Below are 18,997 nucleotides of genomic sequence, written 5' to 3'. Positions count from 1 at the left end.
ACTGCTCTGGTACCACTTTTGTCACGACCCAGCCCCGTGGGCCATGACTAGTGCCCGAGCTGGACACCCATATGTACCTGTCAAACATAATCGGACTGATACTATAGGTCCTCAATCAATCACGACGTAATAACATACGCAAGCCGACGAGGCTGCCACTGTATATATTATTATTCTACGCAAGCCGACAAGGCTGCCACTACATATCAGAATATTACGCAAGCCGACAAGGCTGCCACTATGAAACGATAATATATGTAAGCCGGCAAGTCTTCCACTATGAAACGATAATATATGTAAGCCGGTTAACACCTGAGTATTAATAGTGACAACCATATCAAGTATCCCTCGAATGTCATTATAGAATATATCAAGAGACTTAGAAATCATAGACATGTATCAAGATCATATGAGACAATTTATAGAAGTCTGGACATTAGTTATTACAGAGTTCCTGAGAATAGGAGCTTATGTATCGACTGTTATCCAACGTACAGAAAACTGAAGAGGGAGGCTCAATCACTTGAGAATTGTAATATCAAGAAGTGAATAAGAATCATAAATATCACTCAAAGCTTATGAATGGAATTACCCCCAAGTTCATATCAGTCATCACTTAAGTCTAAGACATGCCAAAAGAAAGAAGGGACAGCTTTACATGCCTGTTAGCGGCTATTCGTAACCCGTTCGTCTCGTCACTCTTTTAGCCTATTTAATATAAGAGTAATGTTATCGTTAGTAACTACATTTTCTCGTTCACAAATCCATAGCCCATTTCTTATAGAACTTATCCTTTTAGTTCACATATTCTCGTTTTAGGGTTTTCTATTATCTAAAGACTTAACGAAAATCGGGCAGCACTTCCCCTATATATTCGCCTATCCCGAATTTACAATTACCCTCCTGTAACACAGAAATACCAACAACAACATATAGACATAACCATATCTTCAATTCTTTCAATTTAATAAGGATAACAATATGTTCATATCAACATAACTTCAACTTTAACTTTCTAATCCTTTCACCATATAATCCATGATAACAACAACTATAACGCAACTTAAAATTAATTTTCCATGCCTACTTAGAGCAGCCCTTTACACGGCTCAATTCATACTCCAATATCAACATACACAATTCTTTGCCATTACTTTCATCTCCACCAATTCATACAAAGACTCATCATTTCTAAAACATGTAGGAAAGTATTAAACCTTACCTTAATAAATTTGGTTAGAATCATATATTGGTTGTGAGCTTCCTTCATTCTTTTTCCTCCAATTGTGATTGAAAATTTAACCATCAAATTTCCAAGGGCTGGCCGTGAACTCCTTGCTTTGCCACAACCATGGCCGTGACCTTCAAAGGGAATTGTTACCATAGCCATGGCCGTGAGTTGCCATGGCTAGGAGTTCTTTTTCCTTCATTGAAATTATGTGTTTGGTGATGAATTAAAAGTCATCATTTTATGATTTATATGCTTCTTATAAAGTGGACATGTGTCCACACGTGTGACATGTGTCCACTTTTTGTTTAATCGCCAATCGAATTCCGCCATGTGTCGTGGGGCCCACTTAGCGGTCAAAGTAGCTTAATTAATCATTAATCCCCACTTAATAATATAATCATGGCTAATTAATCTGTAATCTCCAATAATATTTCCCTACCAATTTGAAGTTTATAAACAAATTGTTTGTATTAATCAAGTTGAAAATTAAAAGCTCTTATTTCATGTCCGACAATAATTCCGCCTTTAACTTGAGTCAATTTGCTTGCGGATACTTTGACGTACAAATATACGGGGTATAACAGTCGAGAACCCCCAATTCCATTATGGAGTAATCATAATCATCATACCTCACCTTGAAGGAACTGGCATCACAAAGTTGATCTAGCAATAATGAATAATATCAAGGAGTCGTATAAGGATCATGAGCTTCATGGAAATATCATATCATAAGCTTTTGGATCTCTAGGCTTAAACTCATCATTATCGTTATCCTAGTCGTGACATATCTCTTATCTTTATCTCATAGGATGCTCTTTAAGAAGGTCATGGAATAGTAAAGGAAGTCAGGTCGTAGGAGTCATGCCTTAGAAAAGAAGGGACTAGCCTTACATACCTTTACGTTTCGCTAACTTTATCACTTGAACGCTTCCCTCCAATGTTCACGTTTCTACCTTCAAGCGAGTTCATACTAAAATTAGATAATCGAAGACATACTTAGACTTAAGCTAAAGCTAACGAAATTTGGGTAACATCTTCTTTATTTCGATGACTTCCTCCCCATAGTAAACAATTCCCAACATCAATAATAACACCCACAATATCTTAGTCAACAACTTCATCAAGCTAGACATTATCAAATCCTCATGCAATGCCCTTACAACATCTTTAATACTATTCATAGCAAGATTATATTCATTACATATCAAGAACTACGATTTAAGTCAAGTCATGATTCAAGAATATCATTATTTTCATATTTGCACTCCATATTCTCCTCCTTTCCATAATCCAAGTCTTTCAACCCCTCAATACTCTCAATAATATGAAATAAACATAAAACTTACCTTAATCACTTGGGAATAAGACTTGATTCACTCTACTCCATTAGAATGAAATCCCCCACTTGTATGTCAAAGGAATTCTTACTCTTCACAAACCCTAATAGGCTTCCTAGTATGTGAATCTCTTAAATCTTGGCTTTTGATCTTGATTTCTTGGAGTAGATTTGTTGTAGAAATAGAGGGAGGGTTTGGAGAGTTTTAGAGAAATATAGAATTTGTTTTTGGAGGAAATAATGGAATAAAACGTGGGATCTTATATTTATAACCAGGGCTGGAAAGTTCCAGATCCGCGGGTAAACAGGGTCGTCGGTCGTCAACGTGTCGACGGTCCGTCAACATGCCCTGTCGAACTGCCGCCTGAAATGTCTGATTGCAAAACCTCATCGACGATGCCAGATGACGGCTCGTCGACGTGTTGACGGTCCGTCCCTTGGGCCGTTGACGCTGACTGGTTTCAGCAGTTTTCTGAACTGCTTCGTTTCGCTCTGATTTGGTTCGTTTCACTTCTAATTCCCTCGTAATGTCAAGAATGCATACTTATCCTCCTGTACACATACAAAGTAAAATAGCTCGTGAGCGAAGCTCTGGTGCGGACTATCGAACCGAAGGTGTACACCACCAATAAGCCAAAATCTTCTTGAAATAAAACGGGAGGTGTAACAGCTTCATTTGGAGATCTCTTCAAAGAGGCTAAAGTGGCTGAAAAACAAATCAACAATCTTGAGAAAACATTAGTAGATGACACTAATGAGGAAAATAGAAGGATACGGACCCAAACAGTGCACTCGGTCCTGATGGATTTGGGGCAAAATTCTATCAAGTGTGTATGGATATTATTATCTCTGATTTGCATAATGCAATAAATGAATTCTTTGAAGGAGATCCAATACCAAGTATATCTCCCATACTGGTTTAGTTATGCTCCCAAAGTGCCCCCAACCCCAATCTTTTTCAGATATTATGCCTATTAGTCTTTGTAACAATTTAAGTAAAATAATTGCTAAGATTCTTAACAACAAAATTTGAAAAATACTCAATGGCATAATTCCCCCTAGCCAGAGTGGATTCATTCAAGGTAGACCTATAACTGATAATATATTATTAACTCAAGAACTAGTACAGGATATTGCTAAGCCCAACAAGCATGATAACATAGTTCTCAAACTTAACATGACCAAAGCATATGACAGGGTCTCACGGCCGTATCTTTGCAGAGTTATGAGAAAATTTAGTTTCAATGAAATCTGGATTGATATTATTTTCAGACACATCTCTAATAATTGGTACTCCATTGTGCTCAATGGGACCAGAAATGGATTTTTTAAATCAAGAAGGGGCCTTAGAGAAGGTGACCCCTTGTTCCCTGCCCTTTTTATCATTTGTGCGGATTTGCTAGCTAGACTTCTTGATAATTTATAGACCTCTAAGGGGACACAATATCACATATCTTGCTTTTGCAGATGATGTAATAATGTTTACCTCAGGTAAACCCTCTGACATAAGGAAAATCTTAAAGTTATTAACAGTTTATGAAGATGTTTCAGGGCAGCTGATTAACAAGCATAAAAGATGTGTTGTTGCTGCACTAAAATTTAATCCATAACTGAAATATAGAGTAGCTCATTTGACAGGAATGCAAAGGAAAGATTGACCCATAAAATATCTAGGTTGCCCACTCTTTGTTGTTAGAATGAAGATAGTATATTTTTCATAAATGGTTCATTCAATCACAAAAATGATTCCTACATGGCATGCTAAGTTCCTCTTTATTTGGGGCAAGATTATCTTAATAAAGCATATACTGCTAGTGATGCATGTACATCTGCTAGCAGCAATGAAGCAACCAAAGGGACCTTTGGGTAATTGGAAGGTGCTATAGCTAGATTTATGTGGAGTGGAAATGAATCCAAGAGAAAATACCATTGGTGAAAATGGGTTAAATGTGCTTGCCTTATGAGGAAGGGGGTGTTGGCTTCAGATGTTTAAGAGATGTAAGCAAAGCATTCATAGAAAACAGTGCTGGAATTTGAGAACAAAAAAGTCACTATGGAAGGAGTACATAATAGCCAAATACTACTCAAGAACTAATCCTATCATAAGAACAACTACTGGTGCTTAATCACAAATTTGGAGGGCAATATGCAACATTAGACAACCCAATGAGGATAACATAATCTGGAAAGTAGGACACAACAACTTATCTTTGTGGTATGACAACTGAATGGAAAGGATGCACTATACAAATTACTTCCTCAAGACTATGTTCCAAGTAAATGCAACCTAATTGAGGTATATCTGGATGGTATGTGAAACTAAAATAGAGCAAGCTATAGGGTTCCTTTAGTTATAAGAGCTGCTACTCAACACATTACAATTCACTTCACAATAAACAAAATAGATAAACTAGTTTAGACCCTTAATCCTGAAGGCAAATGTCACACACTGATCTTACCAGGGTGTGATGGGCACCCGACACCGTGCTCGGAGCCGAGCGAACCCGCTAACTCTTATTACACGCATACTCGCTTTGACTCTTAACTCAAATAAAATGGAATGCATAATAAGAACTTCCAGAAATATTCTCTTTCGTTGCTCTCAAATCCACAAAATCTGTGATCATGTGGAATCTGTAACATAATACATAAAGACACATCGGCTGGTGAAGCCGCTTACAAGACTGACATACTATACCCACGACTCTGTCTGCAAAGTCTATAACTTCGAACAAGACATCATAGCATAGTACTCTGACCCGGCAACACTCCAGGGCAAATGAAGCTTGCCAACTCCACTGGAACATCTTCTATAATAGCTTTTACTCATCTGGGTGTACCTGCGCGGCATGAAACGCAGCCCCCGAAGAAAGGGGGTCAGTACGAGCAATGTACTGAGTATGTAAGGCATGGATAGTAACATAGTAAGGGATGTAATTGTAAATCATAACAGAATGGGAACATAGAGCATATCATGAGATAAAAGAGTAACCTGTACATCTGAGTGCCTCTTAGGGCGGATGCCATGCATGCTTAGCTTTCTTTGAAAAACATTTCTTGTTCATATACATAGAAAATAGAACATATCATGTTGTCGAGGCGTCGGCAGCCGATCCATTTAACCACATATGTCCCGCGTCCGGGCATCCCGCGTCCGGGATGATATCATGTCATATGCCGATACATGTATCGTGTGCATAACCCAGCGTCTATAGCGCTCTGGCCCTTTTTCCCATCTTCCCCGTATACATATACATATACATATATCATATAGCAGCATGCAGGAGAGCCCAAAGAATGTTATGTCTCTATCGGAATGACGTAAGGTCGGTAACCTCCGATTATATTATGGGATAATCATCATGGCTTTGTCTCACCTTGAAGGAACAATTATTATAGGATGAGACTAGCAACGAATAACAGCGTTAAGAAAACATGGAGTAAGATTATAAATCTCATAAGGCGTCGCTTCATATACATATGAACATAGAACAAATTTTTAGGACTCGATGGGTACGTACATAAATCGACACCTGAAGGCTCAGAAACAAGTTTCGTGTCAATCCGACTTAGTATAAGAAAGTTATGAGCGTTTAAAGTACAGAACCTTCTACGAACGTTTTAGAAGCCATTTTTGGAAAATCATTCTTATCATAGTCATCATAGAAATATTTTCATCCTTGACATCATCATTGTCATTGTGAGACATATCCATCGTTATTGTCATAAGAGCTTATAAAATCATAAACCTCTGTTTTGATAGAATACGGACACTTTGGAAAAACATTTACGAGTTATCGGGAAGAGAATCATGCCTTGGAATCATAAACATCTAACTTTTGAAAACAAGGAAGATATGGAAACAATTATGAAATCATAACATCGGAATCATGACTTTGAAAGAAAGGGGCGAGCCTTAACATACCTGCTCCACGTCCTATTAGCTACGCTTAATTGTCCAAGCTCGCTATCGCTAGTCTACATTCAAGAAGATTGACACAGTCATTAGACTCATCATCATATACTTGTCTTAATCCTTCAAATGAATTCATTTATAATCTGCCGAAATTTCGGCAGCATCTCCCCTGTAAATACACCATCCCCGAGAATCTAACTCGGCCAATTTATCAACAACAATCCGAGAATTCAACTCGTCTAAATTATCACAACAATACCAACAATCATACCTCCAACTTCAACAATCAATCCAAAATATATTCTAACATGGTTCAAGAACTTTCAAACAATTCACATAATGTTCAAACAACCCAACCAACATACCACTTCACCCGGAACCTTCCAAATTCAACAAGAACAATAACAACACATTTCTTCTCTTCCAAGTTCATGAATTATACCAACAATCTACACACTAACGACTTCATCAATTAATTCAAAATACATTCTAACGTTAGTAACTTCTTTTACATAGTTCGACAACATTTTTCTTATATTCAATTCAATCACAACAACCAACTTACAATCTTCCAATTCAATAAAATCAACGCATTTCTCACCTCCAAATTCATGCATTATATCTACGACCACATGTTAACAACATTATCTTCACAACACAAGAAACCATGCTAATGTCATATTAATTCCTTCAATAATCCCACAATGATTCCAACTTCATTTCAATTCATCAAACCTTCATTTTCATCATAGAATCTACAACTACAACAATCAAAATACTAAATAAACATCAATTCATCGCATCTACACAACACCACCTCTATTCGGCCACAACCATACACATACATATTTCATGGATTTCATCCCTTTCTACATGCTACAACATATACAAATCATTCATAACATATAAAAGAGGATCAAATCTTACCTTTTCCACTTAGCTTTTCAACTTTGTGCCTTGCAAGAATGAATGGTTTTATTGCTCCAACAACCACTCCATGTTAATTAGGGCCTTCAAATTGGTTGGAATACTAGAAGAAAATAATTTTTCTTGATCAATTTCCATGGCCCAAGTTTGGCCATCCTTGGCCGAATTCCCCTCTTCTTCTTTCTTCTTTCTTTTTTTTTTTCTCTCTCCAACTTCTTAAATTAAATGATGATAGAGCTCTTGTTTATCATCTCTCATAGATATATATATATATATATATATATATATATATATATATATATATATATATATATATATATATATATATATAGTCCCTACAATACATAGTGGGCACATGTCCTCCACCTTCCTCTCCAAGTTTCTTGAAGTTTCTTAAGATAAAGATGAATAATTGTGGCTAATAAGCCAATTGGCCCCTTTTTTTGTGAATTCCCATTTTACCCCTAGTCTTCCACAATATTACCATGAACCTTCTTGTGAATTTTCCTTTTTACCCTTAGCCTTTCTTAATATTTCCTTACTAATAAACAACTTGTACATTAAATTAATTTTGGAAAATAGTCTTGCCCTTAACTTACCACGACTTCCTTTAAATATCCGAATGTACGAAATACGGGATATAACAGCAAATTTACAGTTTCATCAGCCTGGAATCTATTGAGGAAACAAACAGAGGGGGACTGGCATGACAAGAGTGTATGGCACAAGAATTGCTCATTAAAGGTCAATCTCCATCTCTGGATAGTTATCAAAAATAAACTATCTACAGACAATAATATAGGAAGGTTCAAAATTCAAGGTGTAACGACCCGTTTGCTCGTTATTGCATTTTCGACCCTTTTAACCCTTTTCCGAACTTGGCTAGCTCCCTTTTGACCAGAAGGGATCATTGACACACTTCTCGAGGTGTTTTAGATTTGATTCGGGTGACTAGTTGTGAAATTTGGGCTTAAAGCAAAAAAGAGTTTACTTGAAGTTGACTTTTGGGTAAACGGACCTGTTTTGGAAATTCATCGATTTCGAGAGGTCCGGATGGTCATTTAGAACTTTGGTGTATATATGGTTTGGTTCCCAATGCACTCTAATGCATTTTGGGACTTGGTTTTGGAAGTTAGAGTTGAGGTATTGGGGGTTGACTCGGTCAATGAGACCTCCATTGGGAATTTCAAGGCCACGAGTGCATTCGCAGCGTGCTTTTATATGGGTCTGTGTAGGTAGTTTTTTAGCATATGGCCTCGGGAGTTAGACGGGATTTCGGACTGAGATTAGATTATTTTTTAGAACTTCTGGTGTTGTTGTCTGCCATGGCGGCACCAATACCGTCCCAGCGGTACAGCCATAGCGGTGGGATAGGCCGCTAGGGTAGCAAAGGGAATTGTTGCTGACCGTCTGAGCAGTCAGAGCGGCAGATGGGGCGATATTGCCGTAGCGGTCCCGCTGCTGTCATATCGGTATCGAGCCTGTTATATTCATTAATTGTGTATTAAAAAGCCCTTAGTCCCTCATTTATTCCATTCCAAAAACTGAGCTCTTGGGAGCAATTCTAGAGAATTCTTAGAGAATATTCTTGGAGGTAAATCCTTTTAATCTCTTTGCCATTTCATTATTCCTAATCATCTTAGAATCCTTTCCATCTTTGTAGTTCATTAAGTAATGGAAGATTAAAAGTGGGTATAATGAATATTTTATCTAGGCTTTTTAATGATGAAATTGATTGGGTTTATGCTAGATTATGATATATTTAAGGTTGTTAATCATATATCTTCTATTATTAGTGTTGAATCCTTGAATCTAAGAGTTAGGGTTTATACCCAAACTTGGGGGTTTTGCTTGGATTTCGAAATTGGATGAATCCTTGAGTTAATTTAGCAATTAGTTAATGGGTTTTGATCACCTAGTGTTTAATAGGATATTTACCCCCAAATTTCCTGTTTTGACCTTGTGGGCCCCGTTTCCCTAAATTCTAGGGTTATTTTGACCTAATTTGAATGATAGCAATATAGGTATCGATCTTCATGATTTCTAATCTAGAATTCAAATATGCCTAGACTTTCTTGATCTTGAGGATCAGCGGAAGGGAAAGCTAAGGAGTGATTGTTGGTGTATTGTTGTTCGGCCATCCAGGTAGCTTATGGCTTACCCTATGGTGAGACTTCGTTTAGCGAAGCATATATTTAGATGATATTGTCAGAGAAAGCATGTAAACCTTCGGGTATGAAGTTGGGTCGGATGTTTTCTTAGGGTTTGGTATTGCTTATGACTTGTTTGATCGGGCTAATGGCCTGTAGACTCTATAGGACCCTGTGTATAAATTGGTGGATTGTTTTGGGAGTAAATCGGAAGGATGAAATTACTTGATATTGATATTGGTACTTAGTGTACGCCTCGTTATTGGCATAGCCATTTTGGTATAGTTGGCTCTTATTGTTATGAAAATGGAGATTCATTATGATTACTTACTGTGGATCACTTGTTGACGATATGGGTGCGCTGTGTGTGGCACAACTTGAACTTGATATTATTCAGTGTGAATGGCACTACTGATGGAACGAGAAGGAACATTGATAATTAAGGAACATGGTAAGTCACCTCTGAGCTGTGTGCGGAGGGATTGATCATGAAATATGATAAGTCACCTCTGAGCTGTATGCGGACTGACTGATATGGAACACCGATATTGCGATACTTGTGGAAAATTAGTTCCTCTGAGCTGTGTGCGGAGTGATGGTGCATGGACTCCGTAGGTCCCCCATGGGTTGTGCTACCGGGACGTCGCTGCTTTCATCCGGAGTACATGTGTACACAGCATTGCATTTGCATTCATACATTATTGCAGTGCATTGCATTATGGCCTATATTGTGATGATCTGGTGATTTACTTGTGTTGTTGGGTTCGGATTGGATATATTCAGACTTGGTACAGTTGGGTTTAGATGCTTCCATCTAGGTGATGACGTGTACTTGGTTCTATTTGTGGTTGACTTATACCTGTCGATTTATCTGCTTATCTTGGTTTATTGTCTGAATTATGTTAGTTATACTTATTTGGCCTATGATACCTACCAATACGGTGGTTTTGTACTGACCTGCACTTGCTGCATTCTTTTGTGAATGCAGAATTCCAGGTTGGATGTACTTCTGTTTCTCGTGGCTGATAGTTGCTCCGAGAGTTGCTTAGAGTCTACAGGGTGAGTACGAGTCGTCTGCCGCTTTAAAGATTCTTCTTATTCATGTCTTATTTCCTATTCCGAGACATATTCGGACTTGATGTATTATTGATATTCCAAACTTGTAGATTTTAGTTAGCTGCTCCTGTATGACTAGACCAGATACTGGGGCGAATTTCATTTATTTCCACATTTTCTTATTTATATTATAATTGTAAGACCTTCGCTATTTTACTTCTTCTGCTATTTTTTATTATTTGTGAATATTGAGTTAAGGATTCGCCTACCGAGGTAGGAAAGGTAGGTACCCGCACGACTTATTGAAATTGGGCCGTGACAAGTTGGTATCAGATCCCTAGGTTACCCGATCTATAATACAAGATCGTGTCTAGTAGAGTCTCGTAGATCGGTACGATGAGCTCCATACTTATCTGCTAGAGGCTATAGGAAATTTAGAAAATCTCACTTTCTTTCATTCTTTCGTGCTGCTTTATTCTAATTGGTATTTGGAAAAATCAAATTGGTATCTAGTCGATTCTAATTGGTATCTGAACTTTCTTATCTCAATTACCCATGGAGGATGGAAACTCGTCCTTAAATTCTTATCCGAATAGTTGATCTATGACGTGCGGTGGTTTGGTGCGAGACGTGTTATTCTGATTCGGGAAAGTGATCAAGTTTAGTTTCAAGTTATGGCCTAAGGTTTCGATTGTGTGGAGTCGCGATTAGACTCGGTTTTATGTGGAGTCGCGATTAGACTCGGTTGTTGTGTGGAGTCATGATTAGACTCGTTTATTGTGAGAGTTCATGAGAAATGGGAAGATAGTTCAGAGGGTTACAGGGTCTCCATGTTTCAGCGTTGAGTTGCTCGGAAGCGACAAAGTACAATTATGGCTTAACAATTGTCATGACCCGACTAGGGGCCATGATGGGTACCCGGGGCTAACCACTGAGCACCGCTCATTCTGCTACTTATCATACTCATTAAGCGTTCATTCATCAAATTCATACTCAAATAATAGGAAAATCATTTTTCATTTGGAAACATAATTACCTTTATATACATAAGCCCTTCGGCTATCAAATAATACACACATACATATATACATTTATACGCTTATCAAAATCGTGATACCATACTACTCACACCTACGTATCTACGAGCCTCTATTAGAGTACTAGACATATGGACGGGACTGGACCCCGTCGTGCCCAAAATATATATATGTATATATAATAGCAAATCACTGGCACCTCTGAAATAATGGAGTGCTCTCAAAAAGTCTTCTTATCGTCTTCTATAAATCTAGGTCGCCTCCCTGTCTACCTGTGGGCATGAACACAGCGTCCAAAGAAAATGGACGTCAGTACGAATATTGTACTGAGTATGTAAGGCATGAATGAAATGAACATAATAGAGAAATCATGAGACATAAGATGAAGACATAACCTGCGTAACTTTCAAGAGTGGATACCTTCCATGCCTATATCATATATTATCATAATACATGTATCATCATAGCGCATACATAATCGTATCATATATATCATCATAGCGCATACATCATCGAATCATATATATCATCACAGCGCATACATCATCATATCATATATATATATATATATATATATCATCATCGTTAACCCGTGTCCGGGTAACCATCATATGCCGCCCACTAGTGGTGATCATGTCCGGCCTTCTAGGTGCGGTGGAATCGTAAGCAGCCCGCCTTAGCGGTGACATGTCCGACCATTTAGGCATGGTGGAATAACAAGCAGCCCGCCGTAGCGGTGACATGTCAGGCCAATTAGGCACGGTGGAATCACAAGCAGCCCGCCTTAGCGGTAACATGTCCGGCCATTTAGGCATCGTGGAATCGTATCATCGTGAGCACATCATAGACTTAGCATTATTATCGTCGTCATCATTATTGTTATCTCTATTATCGTCGTCGTTATATAGTCAACATAAACTTATCATTATCATACATATCATAGGCATATCAAAACCTTGTCGTAAACTTAGTATCGTCATACATTCATCATTACGCATACATCTCATAAGCTTATCATTACCTTTCATAGAGCATGCATTTGAATTTAAAGACAATCTATGAAAATCATATCATATTCGTAGCATAAATTTCATCAAAATACCGTATGATAGACCTTATAATCTCTAAACTTAGGCTCATCATTACCACTATCGCATCTATGGCATATTTCGTATCTTTATCTCATATGAAATCCTCTTTGAACATGGACTCGTAATTCATCCCGAACATTTGTCATAGGGCATGCATTAGAGCTTATAGACAATCTGTGCCAATATCGGGGTGACATAAGGCCGAGAACCCTCGATTACATTATGGAGTGATCATATGCATTATATCTCACCTTGAAGGAACTAACATTTTAAGGTGAGTGTACACCATGAACAACACCAAGGGATCGTAAGTAGGATCTTTAAATACATAGACATTATATCTTGCTTTAGAATCTCTAGGCTTAGACTTACCATCATTACTATCGTATTCGTGATATATTTCTCATCTTTATCTTATAAGAAGCTCTTTATCTATATTGTCTCATAATTCCCGGAAGGTAAGGAAGTCATGGAGAGGTAGGGAAATAATATCATAGGAATCATATAAGGATCATTAGCTTCGTAGGAATATCGTATCGTGAGCTTTATTATTTCTAGACTTAGATTCATCATCGGTATCGTCATACTCGTAACGTATCTCTTTTCTTTGTCTAGTATGAAGCTCTTTATACTCGTAGATTCATAATTCCCGATATGTAGGAAAATCATGGAAAGGTAGGGGGATTCATACCATAAGAGTCATACCTTAGAAAGAAAGGACTAGCCTTACATACCTCTTTCGTTTAACAATTCCATCGCTTGATTGTTCTCCTTTAATGCTCACGTTTCTACCTTCAAGAGAATTCGCATTCACATTAGCTAATCGATTACATGAACGTGCTTACTAAAGCTAGATAAAATTGGGCAATATTTCCTTTGTTTATACAACTTTCCCCATATTGTATATCAACTCCCAAACATTTATAATAACGTTCACAATATCATAACCAACAATCTTCATTCATCCACTTTACCCTCATTTCACAATTCCACTTCAATTCATGCATAATCATGGTCATAGTATACTAGTACGTTTTCTTGAATATAACGCTTATCCCATTTCCTTAATATCATTTATAACATAACCATATCACAACACATCAAGAATCATGACTCAATTCAAGCTATTACTCAAAATGACACTATTCCCTCATTCATGACCCATTTTTCTATATTCTTCTGCAATCCAAATGTTTCAACTTTCAAATACCCTAAAAAACATGGAAATACCATAAATATTACCTTAGATGGTGTAGGAATTAACCTTGGGTGGAAACTCCTCACTTGAGCAAAACCCTAGTTTCACCTTCACTTGGATTCCTTGTCTTGGATGAACTTTAATGAGTTTCTTGCACTTGATTCACTTGGTTTGATGAGGTTGATCACCAATATCTCTTGAATTCTTATGGTAGAAGTGTTCTAGAGAGAGTATAGAGAGAAGGGGAGTGAAGGGAAATGAAATGAAATGAAACTTGAACCCTTATTAATAATACTCAATTATGTCCCGACACGAACATACGGACCAACATACGTATCTTTTATACGGGCCGTATGTCTAGCCGTATGTTTGGTCCAGTGAAGGTTTCCCATCTGGCTACATATACGGCCTAACATACGGCCAGTATAATTTATACGGCCAGTATGTTGGGCCGTATAATGCCCAGCTATTCCGATTTCGTTCTCGTCGACTCGTTTGATCTCCAATCCTTATGGAACCTTCTTAACACTTGTTTATCACTTCATTAACAATATAGGGGACGTTATGAATCTTCTCCAAAGCATCATTAAGTCATCATTAATTCGTTACTCATAAATCCTTCTCAATACATAACGTATACCTTGCCTTTCTTGGCAAACTTTCTTCTCTTACTTCGAATGTCTTTGAAATCTCATTTAGAATCATCAAATTCTATTTCTTACTTATCAAAACATCACATACGTCGTACCCTTTGTCAGTCTATTCACTGTGCATGAACGGAAAATTTTCCAAGGTGTAACATTCTTCCCCCCTTGGGAACATTCGTCCTCGAATGTTAAGCTATCCGGGATTCTACGAAAATTTCTCCATATATTTTTCCTTCAACGGAACCAGAGTATCATGACCACACTATTCTTGCTTACCTCTTACTCCTCTTTTTAAATACCCACTTGGTTTGATTGGCGACGTACAAATACTTGCAAGTTATATAATCGTTCCTGCGTAATCCGTGTACATACACATCTATACATATACATGTATCCATATCCGTCTCTGTATTCATAATCGTACTCATTTACATATCGTATCTATGGTCATATTCATATACATATCATTTACATAGCATGCCCGACCACGAAGGTTCGGTGTTTCGCGTACCCGACCATGACTAGTGTCACGACCCAACCCCGTAGGCCGTGACTAGTGCCCGAGTTGGACACTCATATCACCTGTTAACTATAATCATCTACAGCTAGCATATCGAGAACTGATTTGTATAAAAAGGCAAGACGTTATTTTAAAGCTGTTACATATATGCATGTCATAGCCACCTGTCTCCTGAGGAGTTACAATTTCCAACAACAAACATATATATATATCTACGCAAGCCGACAAGGCTGCCACTACACGCAACATCCCAAATATATATATATATATATATATATATATATATATATATATATGCAAGCCGATAAGGCTGCCACTACGAATGGGTACGCCCCAAACATAAGTCATATCCATACAACGAAACAACAACTATATACAGACCCACACAAATGTCCACAGACCTCTAAGAGTAATGACAGAATCATATGACGGGACAGGGCCCCACCGTACCCCGAACAAACACATATATATACAACAAAAGGGATTTATACCACAAGCTAGGCTCCGGAACAAAGGAGCTTCCCAAAGTAGCTGGATAGATATCCTAGGCTGGCGGATCTCCAAAACAAGCGTTTGTACCTGCGGGCATGAACGCAGCCCCCCCCCCCCCCCCCCCTCCGAAGAAAGGGGGTCAGTACGGAATATGTACTGAGCATGTAAAGCATGAAATATAGTAAACAGGATCATATCTGAAATGAGGAGTGTAGGACTCAGTGCAACAACCAGAAAACCATAAGACTTACCTTTGAACATAAATCATATGTGTCAACATCATACTCATACCATTGTAGGATTTAATAGCATAACTAGATAATCATACTGTACATAAGCATATATATATATATAACGTGTCTCGGCCCTCTAGTGAGGGGCTCGGTAAATAAAATCATCATATACATGTACATATAACGTGTCCCGGCCCTCTAGTGAGGGACTCGGTGAATAAATGATCATATGCCATCCTGGCCGCCATCCCCATATCATCATGTCATCATATCAACATATACATATATATATATATAACGTGTCCCGGCCCTCTAGTGAGGGACTCGGTGAGTAATATAGTAAATATGCGCACGAAAACGTGTCCTGGCCCGGGACTCAGTGAAGGATGTAATGGTAAGCACGAGCAGAATAATAAGCAACCACATACATGCAAAACATCTTTGGAGGCTCAATAGATAAGTAACTAATCAGCTTTCAAGTGTCAGGATAATAATCATATTCAGTTCTTTCTGAATCTTATTACAAACCATAGCAAGGAACGTTTCAGGATTCGTATACATGTATCAATTTAACATGATATAGCTTTTGAAGGTCAAGTAGGACTCTAATTATGCAATTCTTTAAGAGTAGGAATTTCCATACATCATTTGTTAGTCAATCATATAGTAGGCTCGTGACAATAACATTAAGGAATGAATAGAATCATAAGTCATGCTTGGAACTAGAGAGTAGAGTTTCCCCAAGGCTCATATCATATCTTACTTACTACTAGGACATGCCAAAAGAAAGAAGGGATCGGCTTTACATACCTTTAGCGTTTAGTCGTAATACAACTCGTACACGCTGCCCAATCGTACTTTATCCTATATTAAGATATCAAAAACTATGATTAGGCTACGAGGGAATTCAATACATATTCTAACGTTAATACTCCTTTCCAAACAATTAGACGACGTTTCGTTCGTATTCAATCCAACTACTACCGCTAAGCCAGTATCACTAGTCATGCATTCAAGTATCAACCCGAGACTATTTAAACATGACTCGAGGGAGTTCCGGACAGCCCGTACATTATTCAAACAGCCCGACCAACATACCATACAACTCGCAATTTTCCAACTTCAACGAAAACAACAACAACACGTTTAGAAACATTGTTTATATAATCGCAAGACACTATATTAACGACATACTAACTTCTACAACAGCCCATAACGACTTTAACTCCAATTTTTAACCATCAATATCCTCACTCTTATTTTAGAACCCACGACAATGACAATCAACATTCAAAATAAATTTAACCCATCCTTTTTACCAAAACAGTCCACGGCTTGGACTGTTTCCCTATACCAACATACACCATTTCTTTTAATACGTCAAACTCATGTATTCACGACGCATCCAATTCACCATAACGTCCATAACAACAACAACTAAAGCATCAAATAAATCAGTCCACTAATTCTCCTAAACCAGTCCCTACACGGCTTCAATACCAAACATACAAAATTCCAAGATTTTCATTCCTTTCATACACACTACAACATTCAAACCATCTTCAATACATGTACAAGAAATTTAAACATTTCTTCACATAAACCCATGCCACGGTTCACTTTAAAATTCAACAACAACAATTCAATATCTTCATACACAATTATTTATACACTCAATTCACATTTATACATATTCACAATACATCCCAACTCATCCTAAATGTAAAAGGAGTGATCAATTCTTACCTTAACAAGTTGGTTTCTCAACCTTGCTAATCACTTGAATATCCACAACACTTTGAGACATTAATCACACTTGGAATTTCAACAAACGTTTTCCTCCACTGCTCGGTTAAGCAGTCTTGGCCGAGAGCCTTTGTTGTTGTTTTTTTTTTGTTTCACAAATTTTCTTTCTAGCCTCTTGTTCAATCCGTGTATAATGATGTCTAAGGCATCATTTGCAATCTCAACATGCACTCCTGACCCTCTCAATGCTCAGCCAAATTCTCCATGGCCGAGCCTGCTCCTATGTGTTTGTTGTTTTTTTTTTCTTTCTTTTCTTGTTTCTTGATCAACTCATGAAGAGTGATGCATGTTGCAGCATTTAGTTGTATATATGGGAGGCTCCTAAGCCCCCCACGTGCCCCTCCAAGGTGTCCACTAATTCATGACTTGTTTTTCCTCTTTTATTTTTCTTTTTTTTTAAATACTAATCGGGTGGGGCCCACATGTCCATTAATTCTAATTAATTTGATTAATACTAATTCCCACTTAATACTCTAAACACAATTTATTAATCCCTAATCTCCAATAATAATATTTTTACACCAAATAAAATCTATAACAATTAATTATAATCTTAGAAGTTTAAACGCAATTAGGGTTCTGTTCTTATCTCGCGCCGATTCCTTGCGAATAATTCGACGTACAAAATAAGGGGTATAACATCCTTCCCCCCTTTAGAACATTCGTCCTCGAATGTTAAATTAATCCCGTCAGGTTCAATGAGAATCTTGGAAAAGGTTTTCTTTATTCGCCAACATATATATTGATCAGATAGCTAATACAATTAAGTAAGGGGGTTTTGGTTACCTGTAGGCGTAGAAAACAAGTGAGGGTACTTCTTCTTCATTTCCTCTTCAGCTTCCCAAGTCATCTCCTCCCTGTTATTGTTTCGCCACAATACTTTAACAGAAGCCACGTCTTTGGTTCGCAACCTCCTGATTTATCGATCAAGTATGGCTATAGGCTGCTCTTCTTATGATAACTCCTCTGTTACCTGGATATCATCTGCAGGAAACACCCTGGAAGGATCGCCTATATACTTGCGAAGCATTGACACATGGAAGACCAGATGTACTGCTTCCAAGTCCGCTGGTAGGTCTAACTCGTAGGCAACTTGGCCTACCTTACGGATAACCTGATAAGGCCCAATGTATCTCGGGCTCAACTTTCCTTTCCTGCCGAATCTCATAACACCCTTCATGGGTGACACCTTCAAGAACACCCAGTCACCAACCTGAAATTCCAAGTGTCGTCGTCGGTTATCTGCATATGATTGCTGCCGACTCTGGGCTGCCAGTAATCTTTCCTGAATAAACTTCACCTTATCGACAGCCTGCTGTACCATATCTGGGCCTATCAACTTAGTCTCACTAACATA

This window comes from Lycium barbarum, chromosome 4 (genome assembly GCF_019175385.1).
Source record: "Lycium barbarum isolate Lr01 chromosome 4, ASM1917538v2, whole genome shotgun sequence".
NCBI lineage: Eukaryota > Viridiplantae > Streptophyta > Magnoliopsida > Solanales > Solanaceae > Lycium > Lycium barbarum.
The sequence above is the reverse complement of the archived record's forward strand: the minus strand, read 5'-3'. Positions refer to the sequence as shown.